General features: G+C 41.7%; 1 protein-coding gene across 1 annotated transcript in view; it reads left to right on the top strand.

The window, feature by feature from the left end:
- Nucleotides 1-18569, top strand: part of EPS8L2 (EPS8 signaling adaptor L2) — an 87572-nt gene continuing 69003 nt past the window's right edge. Inside the window, exon 1 of the mRNA XM_081879946.1 lies at nt 1-684. The gene's annotated coding sequence lies outside the window, so the exon portion shown is untranslated. The remainder of the gene's footprint in view (nt 685-18569) is intronic.

Genomic DNA, 18569 nt, shown 5'->3' with positions numbered 1-18569 from the left:
GCAGCCGCCAGCTCGGGGAGAGGCGGCTTGTGCCTTTCACAAACGTGGGTTTGTTTTCCCCACAGCGTCGCCAGGTTGCTCATTTCCCTTCCCCAAACTGAAAGGGGGCGGGGAGAAGACGGCGAAGGAGGAAAACCTGAAGCAAAATCACCTCCTTTCTCGCCGAAGTCTCGGAGAGGAAGAAAAAGAAAGCCCCCTCTGCCGCCTGTCTCCACAGGCAGCGGCTCAGTCCTGCTTCTCTAACGTTGCACCAGGTGTCAGCAGAGATACCCAACTCTGAGGCGCCCCGACTCGGAGCCTCCTGGTTATATAGTAACCTGTTGCTTTGGGCCGGTGGCTCCACCTCTCCCTCCTCCTCTGCCTGGGCTGAGGGAGCGCTTCCACCTGCTCTCAGTGGAGCTGCGAGGTCTGCGCGGGGAGAAAGGAGGGCGAGGAGGAGCGAGAAGGAGAGGGAGCCGTCGCGAACGGAGAGGCTCGTTTCCCATCTCAGCCCCGGGCACCGTTTCCCCTGGGCGGGAGGTCGGCGGTCACCTCAGGGAAGCCCTTTGCTGAGCCCAGCAGAGCAGGAAGCCCCAATTGCAGAATGGCAGGGAAGCTGGACTAAGAGGAAGGGAGCCGCTCAGTGGGAAAGGAATTACGAGGACCCAGGAAACTGGGCGAGTCCAACTGGCTTCTGAGGGAAAAGTAAGTGAATTGTTGTTGTTTTTAATTTCTCCCCCCCCCTCCCCCGCCCTGCTCCTCAGCGTTTGACGACGGAGCCTCCAAAGAATATTTCCCATGCCTAAGGAAGGGAGTGTGTTTGGGAAAGGGAGGGCTGGGAAAAACTCTGGAAGAAGTTAGGGGGAGAAGGAGCAGGGTTTTCTCCGTGTTATTTTGTGGCGTACTACAACATCTCTGCCCAAATGGGAAAGGTCCAGCAGGGAGTGCTGTTTTGGCAAAGGAAGACTCCTAGGTTAGAAAACAAAGTCTAGCTATGCTATCAGTTGCTCAGCTTCATCGACACACTGCTAAGTTTATTCCAAAGTTGGTTGGCTTTTCTCTCTCTGCTTTTATGTCTCTGCTTGGCTGCACTTTTGTGAAGTGGACCTCAAACTTACGACCATGGGAAAATGTTGGTTGAGTTTTGTTTTTAGTTTAGTGAAATCAAAATTGGCAGTGGCCTGGGGTGGGTGTGTTTGCTTAAGTATGGAAAATACTGGTACAAATGCTTCTCAATAAATGCAAGTCATCTTAATTTAGAGCTTTCTGAAATGCTGCCTGATATTAAACCCTGGGAACTAATCACTGCGTTGTCAGACAAGTGGGGCACTTGGATATAATTGTTCCTTGGCTTTAATTAGGGCAATTTTGTATAATGTGCTCTTCCATGCTGAGTAACTGCCTGGAAGTTTAAACAGAGACATACCAGATCTTTCTTTCCTAACTCACAAATTTCAAGTTACTCTGCCGAGGGTCATTGCTAAATTTTTACATTTTGTACTCTGGATCCAGTTCCCAAGTACAAAAGAGATGCAAGAGAGTATTGTTTATTAACAGCACACTTGTATTTCATACACGAATGTCACACGTCCTTTCAGTTCATGCTAATTGCTCAAAAGCATTTTGTAAGAAGTCACAAGTTATGCATTTGGATGTCTTTCAGAAATTACACTGATGACATGCATTTGGGGATTTGTTCCCATGTACATTGTGTAAAGTTTGATCCATTCTGGATTTTTTGTGCTCACTACATGACACTCTATAGTCATGCGAATAGAATGCCATATTAACAAGAGTTATAATTGCTCCAGCTTCCAGTTTACCAAAATGTTATGAACATTTACATAAATCAGGTGGGGCTGATGGGAGGCGTAAGGCAAAACATCTGGAGGGCATCAAGTTGGCAAAGGCTGTTTCACAGTATTAGTGTGGTCTAGTTCTTCCATTGTCTAGGGGAAAGGATGGACTACATAGAAGTCCCAGTCGATTGCTAATTTAGGTTAAAAGGACCTGTTATAAAACAAGAGGTTGGAATCTGCTGGGATTGTGAAATGCAATAGTGTGCGTGGAGGGGAGGATATATCAGAGCGACCTGCACACTGACTACAAACAAAGCTCAGGGCCACCCCCTTCGTATGCTACTGCCACAGTGTGGGAGTTGCTTCCCCATGGCTTCATCACCCACTGCCTTGCTACTGTCTGGAAGCCACAACTACATGATGTAAGGTTGGTGCGCAGCTCTTACCCATCCATTATATCCCAACTGGGAGGAAGAGATGGAATTTGTTGGTAATATCCATATGATTACTTTTGGCACTAATTATTACTTCAGCAGCCTGGGAAGAAGTTACTGGGCAGCACTTATTGTGCCACTGCTTTAATGTGAAGGGTCACTCTTAGGGTGAATACAGATGACCATGTCACCACTTGGTCACCCCTAATGTGTCATTAAATGTTCCTTACCACATGGCAAGATAAGACAAACAGGTGGTTTTATCGGTTGATTAGACGTACAGTGTGGAAAGGGACTACCTGGCATTTGACCATCTGACTTTTCACCCTGGATCTTGCATCTCTCATTCAAGCAATAAAACTTGTTCATAATTTGTGACAGGAACTTAAGTGGGAAATGTTTTTATTTTTTTTTAAATCATTTTTATTAATTTTCCAATAAAAAACACCCTATTTTTCCAATCATAATCCAATTAAAATAAAAAACTAAAAAAAGACCAAATTATAATCCAAATTATAATTATTAATTTTTCGGAGTTCCCCATGGTCTGGACCTCTGAAGCATATCACCACATCTCAGTCCTGCCTCTCCTCATTGTTTCCATATTTTCCACATCTCGATTTTCACGCTTTAAAATTCTCCGTCCCTGGTTCCACAATTCTCAATCATGTCAGATGTCATATATCCTTTCATCTGTCGAATACAGCTTTATTTGTAAATATATATTTTTTCCAACTGCCTTTTTACCAGCGCAGCTTCCTCTGACTCCATTCCAATCCCGGATGTTATCCAAGTCTGTTATCTGAAGTTTAATGACGCAGCAACTCCCAGTCATTAATCCTTCCAATCCAGGCTGTTGTCCAAACCTTCCTTTTGAGCTTTAATGAATCAGTACCTTCCACGTTAAATTGTTGGGCAAAACTGTCTGAAATGTTTTTATATTGAAGAGCTGAATATAAATTCATATAAAAGACAGCAACAGAATTTCAGTTAATACTAGACATAATGAGTCGTTAGATCAACCTCAGAGGGAGCCTCCATCCTGGTGCCGCCACTGGGGATGGAACCCCCAAGTCCCGAAAGCTATCCCACTCAAAGGATCCATGCCTGTGGACTTTGGACAGATGAAAAAATGAACATGGAATTATGGAAGCCAGAGTAGTCTAGACTTTGGACAGTTAAAAACATGGTAATAAAATTATGAAAGTGAGTGTTGAACCTGTCTTCAAATCCCTGCTCAGCCTTGAAGTTCCCAGATGGCCTTGACAAATAAATTTCTTAAGCTTAGTGCATAGTCTGCAAAAGAAGACTGAATGAGATGATGACTACCAAGCTGGCTACATTTGAGAAATACTTATGGAAATATGAACAATGGCTAATAATTAGTTGGGGTACACATGGATAACACAGTAATGAATCTTTTCTAGCTTTTAATCAGTGGTGAGCCAAACAGGAAGGTGGGTCAGGTCTTTTTCTCCCCACCTCACAGCTAACTTTGACAGGTAGGTGGGACCAGGCAGCTGTCTTGTCATCTGACATCATAATTGTTCCAACGTAATGATTACATTTTAAATAATTATTAGGGGTCATGTTTGCTTCCTTGGTTTTTAAAGCAGGCTTTTATGCCAGTTTGCTTTGTACCTTTGATATTTGGAACCTTTTTTAAAAAATGATATGTTCATTTGAGAAATGTGTCTCTCAGCATGGGGCTTTAAGAAAACCACAGATGATCAGTCTGTTTATGATGAGCATTTGCAAATCCCAGATAACAGAATTTAAATGGATTTACACAGAATGTGCAGATCTCTCATACACCTGCACACTTTTCTCATCTTATCTGCTCATTTCAGTTCACATCAGCCTTGTTCTAAGAGTGGAGTGCAAGTCATCATTCAAATAGAGTGGGTATTGTGATGTTTGCAGGTTTGAAATAAAGTATCCAATTAACCCCAAATGACAGTCATGTGAAGGTGATGTTCAACATCTTTTTAAATGAGTTGGATGAAGGAATTAAAGGGATGCTTATCAAATTTGCAGATGACACCAAACTGGGAGGGGTAGCTAATCCTGCAGAAGAAAGACAGAATCCGAATTCAAAATGACCTTAACAGATTGGAGAACTGGCCACAGGCTAACAAAATGAATTTCAATAGGGACAAATGTAAGGTTCTGTACCTAGGCAGGAAGAATTAGATGCACAAATATAGGATGGGGGACACCTGGTTTACTAGCAGTACATATGAAAAGGATCTAGGTGTCTTGGTGGACCACAAGTTTAACATGAGTCAACAGTGTGATGCAGCAGCAAAAAAAGCTAATGCTTTTCTAGGCTGCATCAACAGAAGTATAGTGTCCAAATCAAAGGAAGCAATAGAACCACTGTATTCTGCCTTGGTCAGAACACACCTGGAATGCTGTGTCCAAAGTGTATTGACAAACTGGAACATGTGCAGAGAGGGCAACCATGATGATCAAGGGTCTGGAAACTAAGCCTTACCAGAACTGCTTGAAGGAGCTGGGTATGTTTAGCCTGGAAAAGAGGAGACTGAGAGGAGGGGATGATAGCCATCGTCAAATAACTTAAGGACTGTCATAAGGAAGAAGAAGCATGCTTGTTTTCTCCTGCTCTTGAGGGTAGACTTGAGGCAATGGCTTCAAGTTACATGAATTGAGATTCCGAGTAAACATTCAGAAAAACTTTCTGACAGTCAGAGGTGTTTGGCAGTGGGACAGACTCCCACGAGAGGTGATGGACTCTCCTTCCTTTGTGGTTTTTAAGCAGAGGTTGGATGGCCATCTGTCATGGATGCTTCAGCTGAGATTTCTGCATTGCAGGGGGTTGGACTAGATGATCCTTGGACACCTTTCAGCTCTAAGATTCTATAATTTTATGACTGCCACAATTAGCCACCTCACCACTAGCCCCTTTTCAGTGTATGTAGTTGATACTAGTGTTTGAAAAATGTGGTTGTGTGTCATCAGCAATGCCTTCCACTGTGTTTGTGTTCTTTTTCTGTACAGATACAGAAACAAGAAGCAAGTTTGTGCCAAGCTCCAGAGACATTGCCAGCTCCTGCCATTTTATCACTTGGCTTGTAGTTTTTGTTTAGAAGGTATACGAATTTCAGAGTTAATCCAAGTTGTCACCCTTGAAGGCTTGGATGAAAGCTCTTCTCACAACAAATGACACATAGGTTTTATTAGTTTTGTGAATGACAGTAGTACTCAGATGGTTAACAACTGTCCTATTAATGCAAGCTATAATATGTGTAATATTTGCAGTGTGTCCAGCTGTTCCTCTTCAGAAGCATATTTAGTTAAACTAGAAAGACTGCCAGGACACAACAATAGAGGAAGCCCATTTTGCTGGGTCCAAACCATCAAGAAATTCACCTACCCAAGCCCTTTTTATGGTTCAAGAAAACTAATTTCAGTAGAGCTTACAGAGGCATTACATCCCACTCATATTAACGACTCAGAAAATCAAGAGAGCCAGGGTGTAACATGTCGGGGGGGGGGAGCAGGGGGAGAGAGACATGGGAGGAAAGCATCATAAACATATGTCTTTTCAGGTTCAGCTTCTCTGCTTAATGGCAGGTCAAGCAATATGGCCAGACTCTAGGATTCTGCCCGTCCAGCCCCTCTGTCTTTTCCAGCGGGTTGACACAGGCTGCCCTTGTGGCAGTGGTTTTGTATGGGACACACCTCCTTTTCTTGTCCTATTTCCCCCTGCAGTTTGCATAACATTTTTAGATCCAGCCCTTGAGGGGAAATCTAATTGCAGAACATTGATTTTCTGCTGACTTCTCATTATAGAGTGGCCCTATTAGCAGTGGTGGGATTTGCCTTGGTAGCTTCTAAAGTCCAAGCCAATTTTCCACCTTCTCAGTAGTGCAATAAATTGGTTAAATTTAACTGCTATTGTGAATATCTGTTTTGTCGTAATTATTACTGCTTTACTACTTTCTTCTCTTGTTGTATGACTCCTTGTTGGAACAATAATGACTGGCTGACATGGAGGAATCATCGAGGGAAATGTCCGTGGGCTAGAGCTATGCAGGAGATAGGGAGCTAAATATGAAGGGGTCAACCTCAGGGTGGCCAGATTAAAAAAGAGGATAGGGTCATGTAGAAGCAACACCTGCTGGAGCTGTGTAGCTTCTGCACAACAATTGAGGTGCAAGGGTTCTGTTGTCCTTTTCATCTGGCTGCCCTAGTCCAACAGGAAGGCAAGCTAGAGGTTTTGGGAAATGAGATGGTGGTGATTCAAAGCCAGTCTAAACAAATCCATAGCTTCTAGTAGGTCTCATGAAGAAGAAAGGGTGAATTCTTCATATATTCATTCGTTTCATTCCATTTCTATCCTGTGTAGTCTAATTTTTCTGTGATAGTATATCGGGAGAGAAATGATGAGACCTGTTAAAGAGGTCTGTAGCTTATGCCTAAGGGGGTCAAACATCCAGGCAGCAAGATGTATGGGGCAGTTATTGTGGATTTGGTAGCCAACAGTATAATTAGGAGCAGTGGAGCAACAGATACTATACAAGCAGGTGCTGGTTGGAACTGAGCCCTTTTCAGATAAATGCAAGGGTGTAGCCATCTAGCCTTAATTTCATCACTTGTTAGTGAAAATAAGCGGCATCCTGGCCAGACTCCTTGGATACGACGAAATGAAGGACAACGTTCTGGTCCCTTTAGTTGTTCTATAGCAGAGGGGTTTTAGGAAGGCACAGCTTATGTTGCAGTGGCACAAGTATGAGAAAACCAGCTCAGTTTCCTCTTCTACACAATTCTTAAAAGGTATGGGAACTGTTCGGTTGTATCCAAAGTTGGTCAAACTCGGAGTAGGCCTATTGAAATTAAGGGCAGGAATTCAGCATAGCAGGAATTCCGTCAGTGCAAGCGTATCAGCTTGCCAGGCAAAACAATCCCCCTTCTCCTCCCCCTGCACTCTGTTTTGGTGTGTGCACTCCTATCGAACCCTGAGCCAATTTGCAGGCTGTAGGAAGGGAGCAGGAGAGAAACCCTGTTGTGCCAGCAGGACTTGTTAACCATCTGGCCAAAGAGCCTAAGTTAGTCATGTGCATTGATTTCAATGTGTGTGCTTTGAGCTTGACAAAGCTGGAGACAACCCATTTCATTGTATTGTTAGGCATTGCTGCTTGCTCGATTGGTTTTCATGTACATCTAAGTCCTCTGCAAGGGGAGAAGCAGGACTAGAAAAGATAGTGCCGAACAGGGCAAACTGAATGGCACGGCTGGAGAATTCTTGATATATGGGGCTAGACTTAGGGTGGAAGATTCTTACTCTTCACAGCACTTGAATGATCACTATGCAAGCTGTTTGTGTTGAGGGAACAGGAAAAGCTGGTTGTCTGCAATAGGTTTCTGTATTAATAGTGACTCAGTATTGCAGCAGAAATTACCTAGGGAGGCTTTTTGCCTTATGGAAACGGTTCACCCAGAAGCTTTTGGTATTAGAACCCTCTGCTTTTGCAAGCAAAATATGCTTTCAATTTTAGTTGAAAGTGTGTTACAAAATCATATTTTGTTTTGCAACTGTAGTAGGTGTATGGTGAAGAAGCGGGTATGTGTTTGGTTTGGTATCTTGAAACGCAACAGTTCTTCCAGCTGCCCCTTAATGCAAGCGACAGGAGGATACCAGCTTTGTGATTCAAATCTGTTACTGTATCTTAAAAGTCCCATTTATTAAAGAGATAACTTTTAAACTGATGCAGGGGAAAGGGTTTGTATGTTGTGTATGGTTTTAGAATATTATTGTGTTTTAAGTTACTTATCATTCAAATTTTTATTGGTTCCTGTTTATGGTCTCCTGAAGACCACTGGACATTTACTGTGAAATACCTATGCTTCGTTTACTCACTTTTTATGGAGTATTTGCATGACATCATAAACAAAGCATCCTCATCTCACGTTTTCCCTGCTCAGGTTACATTTATCCAGAGCTCAGAAAACCCATCAATATAGAAAACCCATGATATAGAGGGTACAGTTTCTCTGAGTGTAGATGGCCTATTGCGCTTGGAATCTATGCTCTTTAGCCTTTCTTTTTCCAAACCGAACTCTCTTGTATCTGTTTTATATCTGTTTTTTGTGACTCTTCCCCCAACTCCCAAATTGCAATGGTGTCATGATTTAGATTGCAGTGGGGGGGGGGATAGTAATGAGCTGTGTGGCAGGTGGAGAGAAGAAGTATTTTAACCATTTCCATAGACAGTGGTCCAATGAAAATTACCCTCTTACCAACATTTGGGACTGATGAATAAATAGGGAGGAGGGGTGGAACTGGTTTCTTGGCTACAGAAAGTTATCTGGATGCCAGACGTCTGAAAGCAGCATTACTATTCCACTTCCTGCTTAAAGTAGAATACAGTGGTACCTCGGGTTACATACGCTTCAGGTTACATACACTGTGTATCTGAAGAAGTATGCATGCACACAAAAGCTCATACCTAGAACTAACTTAGTTGGTCTTTAAGGTGCTACTGGAAGGAATTTTTTTATTTTGTCTTGACTATGGCAGACCAACACGGCTACCTATCTGTATTCAGGTTACAGACTACGCTAACCCAGAAATATTACCTCGGGTTAAGAACTTTGCTTCAGGATGAGAATAGAAATCGCGTGGCGGCAGCAGTGGAAGGCCCCATTAGCTAAAGCGGTTAAGAACAGTTTCAGGTTAAGAACGGACCTCCAGAACAAATTAAGTACTTAACCCGAGGTACCACTGTACTAATGATGATTGAGTGCTGCTAAATTGTCCACATCTGCAAGAACCTCACATCTGTGCTAGGTAGTTTAGACTCTGACATGCTAAAGGATTGTCAGGGATTGATTTCATCCCTGGAAGGCTGTTGATTTCACAGAATCTGTTGCATCAATTTCAGTGGGTTTTGTTCTGGGGGTACAAAATTCCACACTTGGCTGCTGTATTCAGAAAATAAAACAGTCCTGGTATCTACCAACAATCTAATTTCAATACTGTATGATGTTCCATCCGATATATTGTTGCTCTTAAAAGTCTTTTTTCCTTTTGCAAACAGTTTCTCCTATTTTTAAATCAAATTAATATTTATTTATTAAATTTTTATACAGCCATTCATCTGAAGATCACAGGGTGGTTTACAATGTAAAAACACAAAAATACATAACATAGTAACAAAACAAAAAACCCCAATACCCTCCACAGGTTGAAATGCCATAGATAGTTTACTTATTTGTTTTTTATTGGTTATCATTATAAAAAAAATATATTGTTGCCTAGAAATACAAATTTGGTCACATACAACAACTGAGTAAAAGAACAATAATAAAATAAAATGTAAAATAAAATTGAAAACAAACTTTGAAATTGTAGACAGAGTTGCTGGAGAAAACCAGATCAGTAAAAATTACAACATGATACATAATGACTTATGATGCTTAAACTGGGGAATACAGGTAAATAATAGTTTAAACTATCAAAATTTTGGATTTACAAACATTTCACTTTTCATCCCTTTGTTACTAGTTGTGTATACCTTAATAAAAACTTTTTAAAAATGATAAGGAATGGAGGGGGAGAGAAAGATGGGGAAGTTGGGAATAAAATAATTTAGATATGCCAGTATTATACACTGTAGTAGGCACTGCTAACAGTTTTCCCTAATGCATTTTGTATGTTATTTCCTGCAATATATGCATTTTATGCACTCTTCTTTCTAAAATATATACATTATTTATTTGGAGACCTGGTCCCAAAATTCAGAGCAATGTAGTTCAGTTTTGGTTTGCATATTGTGTTCGAAAGTGCAAATTAAATAGGTTTGCACTAAAATCTGAACCATCCCTGAACCCCCATCCCTTGCTACCTCTGTCACTTTGGATAGAAAGGCAGGAAATGTACACACCAGTCCATTTTTCTCATTTTATTGAGCTGCACAGTACCACCAAATATTGTGGGTGGGGAAGCCAGGAAGGGAGGTCAAACTAGCTATACAACTACACCCTTTTCTACATTTTCTGCAGTGATTAAAAGCTTTTGTGGCTGCCCTGGGTGGGTTATTCCAGCCTGACTGCGTGCTTGGTGTAAAAATAATTCTTTCTCAGACTTCACTCTTGGCCTGACTTCCTGGATCTGTGTCTACTACTCCCTCAAAACTCCCATCATCATACTTCCTGCCTTTTTGACAAATGCGTATACTTTTGGCACCCGTTTTTCTCTGGGATGCCCACAAAGGATGAATACTCTACATATCTTCTGGTTTTCTAAGTCCCTCAAATCAGGAGGGAAAGTGGACAAGCATGCTAACTCTGCACCCACCTCCCCTTACTACCCGGTCACTATGCCCACCTCTCTCCAGTAGCTATGGGGATGACTTCTGAAAGCAGGGAGGCTTCTCTTTTTTATGTAGGCTTCCCCCCCCCCCATGCAGAACCCTGGAGAATGGTGAAGGATTTTGAATGTCTGGGTAGGATTACTGCCTTCTGACAAAGTCAAATTAGCTCATGAATTTATGCAGTACAGAGTGCTTCAGCTCAAACATCACAGTAAACCATGGTTTATTGTGATGGAAACAAGCGTAGCCTCCTGATCCCCCAGACTCAGAAACTCTTCTCTCCCCCCTCCCCCCCCCGGCCCTCCAGCGTTGCTACAAGAAGGTGGTTGAGCGTTTTCACTTCCCTTTTTTTCATTTTCAGCTTGTTATGTCATCTGAACCTGACAAATGGTATTTAAGCTTAGCTATGGTTTGTTTAAAACAAGCCAACTTCAAACTGGCTTATGAAGCAGTGTTGTCTAAATAGCCCATAGTTAAAATTAACTGTGTTTGGGGGTTGAGCATAACAGAAATGGCACAAACTGAAATTGGAAGTTGGAAGCAAACGCTTCTTAATTCCTCCTCTCCACATTTACAAGTCCAGTAAAGGCTAGGCTCATTACTAACATGATAAAAATGTGGTATCTGGGCACAGCCAGTGTCTCAAACACCAATTTCAATGTTATAACAATACATTAGAACAAATGTGTCATTTGGTGTGGGTTTTAACTTACTGTGAGTAGTGTAGCCGCCTTAAACCTGACATCCTCTAGATGTTTTGAACTCTAGTTGCTTTCAGTCTGAGCTGTCATATACTGGCTGAGACTGATGGAAGTTGTAGTCAAAAACTTCTGGAGGATATCAGGTTGGAGAAGGCTGAAATAGCATGACGTAAAGGGTATAACTGCACCAGCATTTTCTGCTGTGATGGACAATGCTCTGAACATATTCCAGAATTTGGAGGATTCCTGCAGTTTGAGCTCCCTGGAGGAAGAATATTCTTGTTTCACATTTGCAAAGCCCCACCATGATCAGTGTGACAGTGTGTTGCACACTGTAGCACATGAGCAGGCAAACTAAGGCCTGGGGGCCAGATGGGGCCCAATCGCCTTCTACTTCTGGCCTGTGGACAGTCTGGAAATCAGTGTGTTTTTACATGAGTGGAATGTGCCCTCTTATTTAAAATGCATCTCTGGGTTATTTGTGGGGCATAGGAATTTGTTCATATACTTTTTTCAAAATATAGTCCGGCCCCCCACAAGGTCTGAGGGACAGTGGACTGGCCCCCTTCTGAAAAGGTTTGCTGACCCCTGACACCCTGGAATAAAAGACCTCCCTCAGAAGGCATTTTTTTGTTCCAGCTTTACTGCAGTGAGGTGTTACTTGACTCAATTAATGTAACAAGGCCATTTTTTAGAAAGTGGGCCATGTTTTAAGGTAGCCTTTTGACTATGAGCTGAAAGGTTTTGGTTTCAATCTATTTTTTTCAATCTAGCGTTTGGAAAAAGAGGTGTTTGTTTATGTGTTGGGGTGCAGGAAAGTCTGGCAACGGAAGGTTCCAAGGAATAAACAGATTCTCTTGCCCACCCCAGAAAGAGGGTAAAAGAAGGATGGAGATAGCTTCAAGCCTTTGCTTCTAGCTTAAGGTCTACTCTTAGGATACAGACACTTTGGTGGGCACAGACTGGCATGTTGGAAGTGAACAACTGAGAATCAAGTATGGACTTATATTTTGTGCTGTAAAGGTGTTCCATCAATCTCTCCAGTATGCTTGATTCGTAATAAATTCATTTTTGGTTTCTTGAACTGAATATGAAGTGTTGCATGGTTGCTACTTGGTACACCAAGGTAAACTTTTGCTCCTAAGGAGATGGAATTACCCATCCTTTCCCCCCTTCTTATTCCTCCACCACACCTACTAGGCTTGGGTTTTGTGAACTGTCATGGTTCTCCAGGGAATAAATACAAAGATAAAAGCCTGAACTTGGTTTGCTTAGAGTTTGAAACAGCTACATTTCCTGGTTCTCAGGAGAGAAGTGGGAGCTTGTTCATGCTGCTTTAGGGAATGGTGGAGCCAGTCGTGACTTGGGGTTATGAGAAGGGTGTGGGTTAACAATTGCCTCCTTTGCTATGTGTTGTCATGGAAGGTTTCTGCCTCCTGCTTTGCACACAGGACTTGATTCATCAACAGCACAGGGAATATCTGCCATCATGCAGGAACAGAGTCTCCTGCCCTGGAACTATAGCAATACGTATCTGCTTTCACCCATCTCTTCCCACAATCTGTGACAAGCAGGGACAATTAAGGCACTGAAATCCCATTGACTTCCATGAAATGTGTGTGGTAGGGTGGGTGGAGATCAAGGGCTGTGTTCAAGGTCACATGAGTACCATACAATATATTCCTTTCTGTGTTTCATTTCCTTCTGATTTCTCTGTCCAAAATTTCCTGAAGCTCAGGAAAGTGATTCATGTATCTGACAAAGGGGACAGTAGTTTGTGAAAGCTTGTGGTATAATAAATGTGGCAGTCTTTTAAGGTACCATAATGTTTTGTTTGTTTTTCTGCAAAAGGCTAACATGCTTGACCCCTCTAGAAAGGCAGTTCTCGTCTTTTGGGACTCAGGCTCTGTTTGGGAAGCTTGCCACACCCACAAACCTAATGAAATGTTTTTAGCACCATCTAGCAATGCAATACAAAAAATATTGGCCTGTTCTGGTAATACAACAGGCTCCATATCACAGCACCAGAGAGTTAACCATTGAGTACATACTTGGACAGGATATGGTTATATCACTTCCTGTCAGTTTTCCCTTAAAAAAACTTCCTACAATTCTTTCATCTTCATCACAAGGTCTTGGTCCCAGGCTGCCTGCTCCTTTGGTGCTCTCGAGAGGATTTCCTTCAGAAACTTGATGCTACTGGGTGCAAAACTGTGTCTGGAACTGTCAAAGCCGCTACCTGGTCTGCGGTCTAGAACTTCAAACACAGAACGCCTGTGTGCCAGTCCTGCCACCAGCCTAGCCAAAGCAGCGCCTGTTTGTTTTGTTAAAGTGCCACTCCCCAGTGGACATAGCATGTGCCAAGTTACAACTGAGTGTGGATTGTTAGCAAATATCCAAACATATATATATACACACACAGAGGATGTGAGCAAGAGCTAAAAATGAAAGACTGGCAGGATAGGAAAGTAGCCACCCCTGTGTTGAGTCTCAGACCCCATGAACAATGATGTATGGGTGTGTTTCTGCAAAAAGTAATTGCTGCATTCACAATGATAAGAGGGAGGTGAGGAGCTGGCTTGCTACTCACATTGCCTTCGGTTTTTGCTACTCCTCACTTGCTCTGTGTGCACAGCAGTGGGGAAAAAGGTTTCCTCTATCACTGTAGCTGGAGTCAGACATTGCATTCTGAACCCTCAAGAAGATTGTGGTTGGGGAACCAAGAGCATGCCATAGACACTCACAACCTTGCCTCCCTCTTCTGCAGAGATTCTACAGGTGTGCAGTGGGTTTGTGTGACTGACAGATCAAGCTTGTAACTGGATGAGATGTTTTAACCAAATCTCTTGTTCAAGTGCTTTGGGGAAGGAATGTTGAAACAAATATACAGCCTTGGCCATGTGCTTCTTACTCTTATGCAAGTTCTGTTTCTAAGGAGCAGGAAGATTATTTAAAGAGTTCTGATAGAGCAGTTGGAGCGTAAATCCATCCAGCCCTTCCCTTTGATGCTCTCTTTAAGATCATATGGCTCCCCCCCATTTATTTCCTATAATTTAATCTTGTTGGTTTTTTTAGTGTTTGTTGCTTGTTCTTAGAGTCATTGGAGTGCCACTCCATCCCGTCTGTCTTATAATGTTTTTGATCTGAGAATTCAGTGTGGTCTATTTTATTTAGTCCTGGTGTCTGGACTGTGCTAAGAGATGCAAACTTAAATTCAATTACCTTGTAGCTACAGTCTCTGTTAGAAGCTTTACATATAATTTCAGGAATCAGATAACAAATTAGGGATGACAACCAAAAGCTGAGTTCATTCATGTCCACAAGGCATCTCTGCCAATGGCAAACTCTTAGCAGTTGCATCATAGTTAATAATAGGTGGAGCGAAACTTGAAAGCCAGATTGTATGTATGCATGTATATATGTTTTAATTAATGCATATAGAGTTAATTAGCACGGTGAAGTGACTACCACTAAAAGAGAACACTTACCTCCCTTCCATTCATCAGAGCCATTATTTTTAATCTACAAAAATAACTATAGTATATCAGATACTATAATTCAGTGAGAGGTGTGACTACTTTAATGTTGTATATTAAATATTACATTAAGCTTGGGAAGCTTAGTATTGCTTGAAAAGCATTAGGCAGAGGAATTTACTGACCTGTCTACATTTGTTAAATAACTAGCAGTATGCCCCCGAAATGGAGGGAACATGTATGGTATAGGAATCTTCTGTACTGCTCACACTCATTTTATTGCATTTCCACATCTCACAGCAATCCTCTATTTGCTTCAAATTTTCATTTGCTTTAAAAAACAACACCACACACAACAACAAGAAAAACACAGCATCCACACTGAGCCTTCTTTAGGTCTCTTTCATTCACCCTTATTTACAGGGGTTACTTGCTTGGCGTATATTTTCCTTATAAATGTTCTGTTTGTCCTTTCCTTTCCTAATGTGAGTACTGTAGCCCAGATAGCTTCCTGACTCTACTGAGCAAGACCTGGGCTCCAGCAGACATGTGTAACTTACACTTGAGGTGCTGTTAATTTGCATACACAATATACAGCTAAAGTACAGTATAATCAAAGCACATTTTCCCCCTTAAAGAATTCTGGGTGCTGTAGTTAGTTAAGAGTTTCTGGGAATTGTAACTCGGTGAGGGGTGAACCACAGTGCCCAGAATTGAATGTGCTTCAGATGTGTTTTAAAGATCCCAAACCTTTTAGTTGGCAATGTGCAATACACAACACCCACCTTCCAGGTAACCCAGAAGTTCTAATGATACAAATAGGTTTGGGAAGAGAGATGGGATTGGTCTGCTGCTGTTTATGTTCCCAGGCAAAACACTTCCTGCAAGAAAGTGGTGTTTGATCCCCTTTCTTTTAAATGAAAGATCATAATCCCCACCACCACCATTGCCATTACAGTCGTACCTTGGTTGTTGAACGCCCTGGAACTCGGACGTTTTGGTTCCTGAACAATCGAAACCCAGAAATGACTGTTCCAGTTTTCTAACTTTCTTTTGGAAGCCGAGCATCCGATGGGGCTTCTGCGGCTTTTGATTGGCTGCAGGAGCTTTCTTCAGCCAATCAGAAGCCACGTTTTGAATAGATTCCGTTCAACTTCCAAGTTACGACTGTACCACTAACCTTTTCATCTGTCACAACTTCACTGCTTGTCCCCTTCATTGTGCGATGCTGAAGCGGTTCAAGAGGAAAAATGGACAGGAGCTCAAATAAACAGACTTATGAACATGGAACATCAGAAGGATACTTTATATGTGGGAAACAAGCAAATAATAATGATGATGATGATGATAATTTTATTACTTATACCCCGCCCATCTGGCCAGGCCTCCCCAGCCACTCTGGGCAGCTTCCACACAGGATATTAAGAACACAATAAAACATCAAACATTAAAAACTTCTCTAAACAGGGCTACCTTCATATGTCTTCTAAATCATATTATGATTCCATTGCTGCAATACTGAATGGCATTAAGAAAACTGAGGCTTCAATTCCAAGTACACTTATTATGGGATTAGGCCAAATCCAGGGGACATTTGGCTCTTCACATGTTGCTGAACGACAACTGCCATCATTCCTGTCCGTTCGCCATGCTAGTTGGGGCTGGGATTAATAGTTCAGCAAAACTGAGAAGGGCAAAGTTTTCCCATGCCTGCATTTAATTGCACTTACACTGCATTCAGGCAGAATAAATTAACTCTCCATTGTCCCCTAAAGTGCAACTCCGCCTCCAGATTTTCTCTCTTTTCCCCTGCCCTAGCAGAAACACCGCCTCAGAGCTTTGTTATCTGCTGCAGAGCTGTTAATAAAGCAATTATATTATTAATGCCTTATATAGAGCTTTAATCAATAATCAAGGCTCAGCAGGACTTATTTCTGATGAAATACTTCGGACTGTGCTACACAGCTGCTGTCGTCATGTTTGATTTACTGGTATTAAGACGTATTTACATGCAGCAGCACATTTCAGATCTGCAGGATTATCACATAGGATATCTGTATAGGAATTTCATTGTGAATGAGACAAATGAGTATGACTGGTGAGTGGGCACATAGATGCAATGACAAAATGCAGTATATTCTTTAAATTGCTTCTGTAATAGGGGATTTGAGGTGCATGTGGCAATAGTGGTGAAGAGGAAAAAAGCAGGACATATGGCCAGAGAAATTGCACCAAGAAGACTTGCAGCTTTTTATCCTATTCCTTTCTCCCACCTTGCAAGCTTTGAGCTCTGCCTGCATCCAAAATGCATATCATTTCCTAAAGTTCTTTGCTGTGTTCCTTGCGATAGGTTTGTGTATGTCAAAAGAAGTGAAAGATTTCACTAGTCACAGTTTTAGAGGGAGGTAACAAAAAGCTCCACAGCCAAACCTTGAACAGCTTTGGGCAAGAGGAAAACATTATGAAATCTTTTCCAAACTGCTGCTGCGTTATTCCCAGGCATGCTGAGGAAAGTGAAGTTGTTTCTTTTCTTTTCTTTTTCAAACCAAAAGTAAATGACTCATGTTGCATACCATTTCAATATGGCATTTCTTCTTCTACAGAGTCTTTTTCATCCCAGAAAATGACAGCCAGCTTTTATATGAAGCCCATTTGTTTACTTTTGCTCAGACTTCCAAAAATATCTGCAAGTATGGACGACCTCCTTCTTTGGTCTGCTGAACTGAGAAACAGAGTGTGAGAAACCCTAATCCCTCTTCCTTTGGAACAATTTTCCTCCAGCAGATTTCTAGATACTGCCTATTTTTATCTTTTCTTCTGGTTTATTTATACACTCATTCATGCTGAGTGACTAGCGGGTATTTTTGTTCCATCAGTTGTTCACATTTTTTCCCCTTTGGCTACTAGTATGAATGTTTTTGATGCTGAAAACTGTTCAGTTTCTGAAAACCCTGTTTATTTCTGTTGGGTTTTATTGACATAGGCTTAGTTCACATGTCACATTAACCATAGTTTAAAACATGGGTAGGCAAACCAAGGCCAGGGGCTGGATCCGGCCCAATCACCTTCTAAATCCGGTCTGTGGACAATCCAAGAATCAGCGTGTTTTTACATGAGTAGAATGTGTCCTTTTATTTAAAATGCATCTCTGGATTATTTGTGGGACATAGGAATTCATTCTTTTTTTTCTTTTTCAAAATATAGTCCGCCCCCCCACAAGGACCTGGTTCTCCTCAGCTCATGAGTTGTTTCCAAACAAACCACAAGCAGTAGCTATGTTTTGTGTATATTATTTGTTTGGGGAGGTAAATTTACCCAGGCATGCTCAGGTAAATGTTTTGTTTGTTTGTTTGTTTTAAATTCACATTTTGACCCAAAAATTGTGGCTGTGCTCTTGGTTTGGGATTAGCCTGTAACAAATACAATATGTAATGAACTTCCCAATTTCTTCCAACTACTCTAAAAATTTCATATAAACTGTGGCTGCAGCTATTGGCATGTCTAGAGCTTCCCTCACTCTTGTGATTGTCAGTGTTTTAGTTTTGGATTTTGAACTCATTAAGGTTGAAATCCTATACCCGCTTGGGTCTCACATTTTAGTAGACATGTACAGGATTGCATTTGCTTCACCAGTCATCAGTCACCTGGGTCATCATTTTGAGACTAAAGTTGCTTAACTCCACAGTGTTTCAGATGCCACTGTTATGGTTCCAGTCCCAGCTGAGGTACCTAAATGTGACATTTCCTCCAGCTTTGTGGGGTCAGATGCACTTTACAATGCCTGATATTGGGAACAGGGTGCTTGCAGGATATGTCCTAAATATGTGACCTCTCAATCTCT

This window comes from Podarcis erhardii (assembly GCF_964252035.2).
Source record: "Podarcis erhardii genome assembly, chromosome: 1".
Lineage (NCBI taxonomy): Eukaryota > Metazoa > Chordata > Lepidosauria > Squamata > Lacertidae > Podarcis > Podarcis erhardii.
This window is presented reverse-complemented; position numbering and strand designations above follow the sequence as displayed.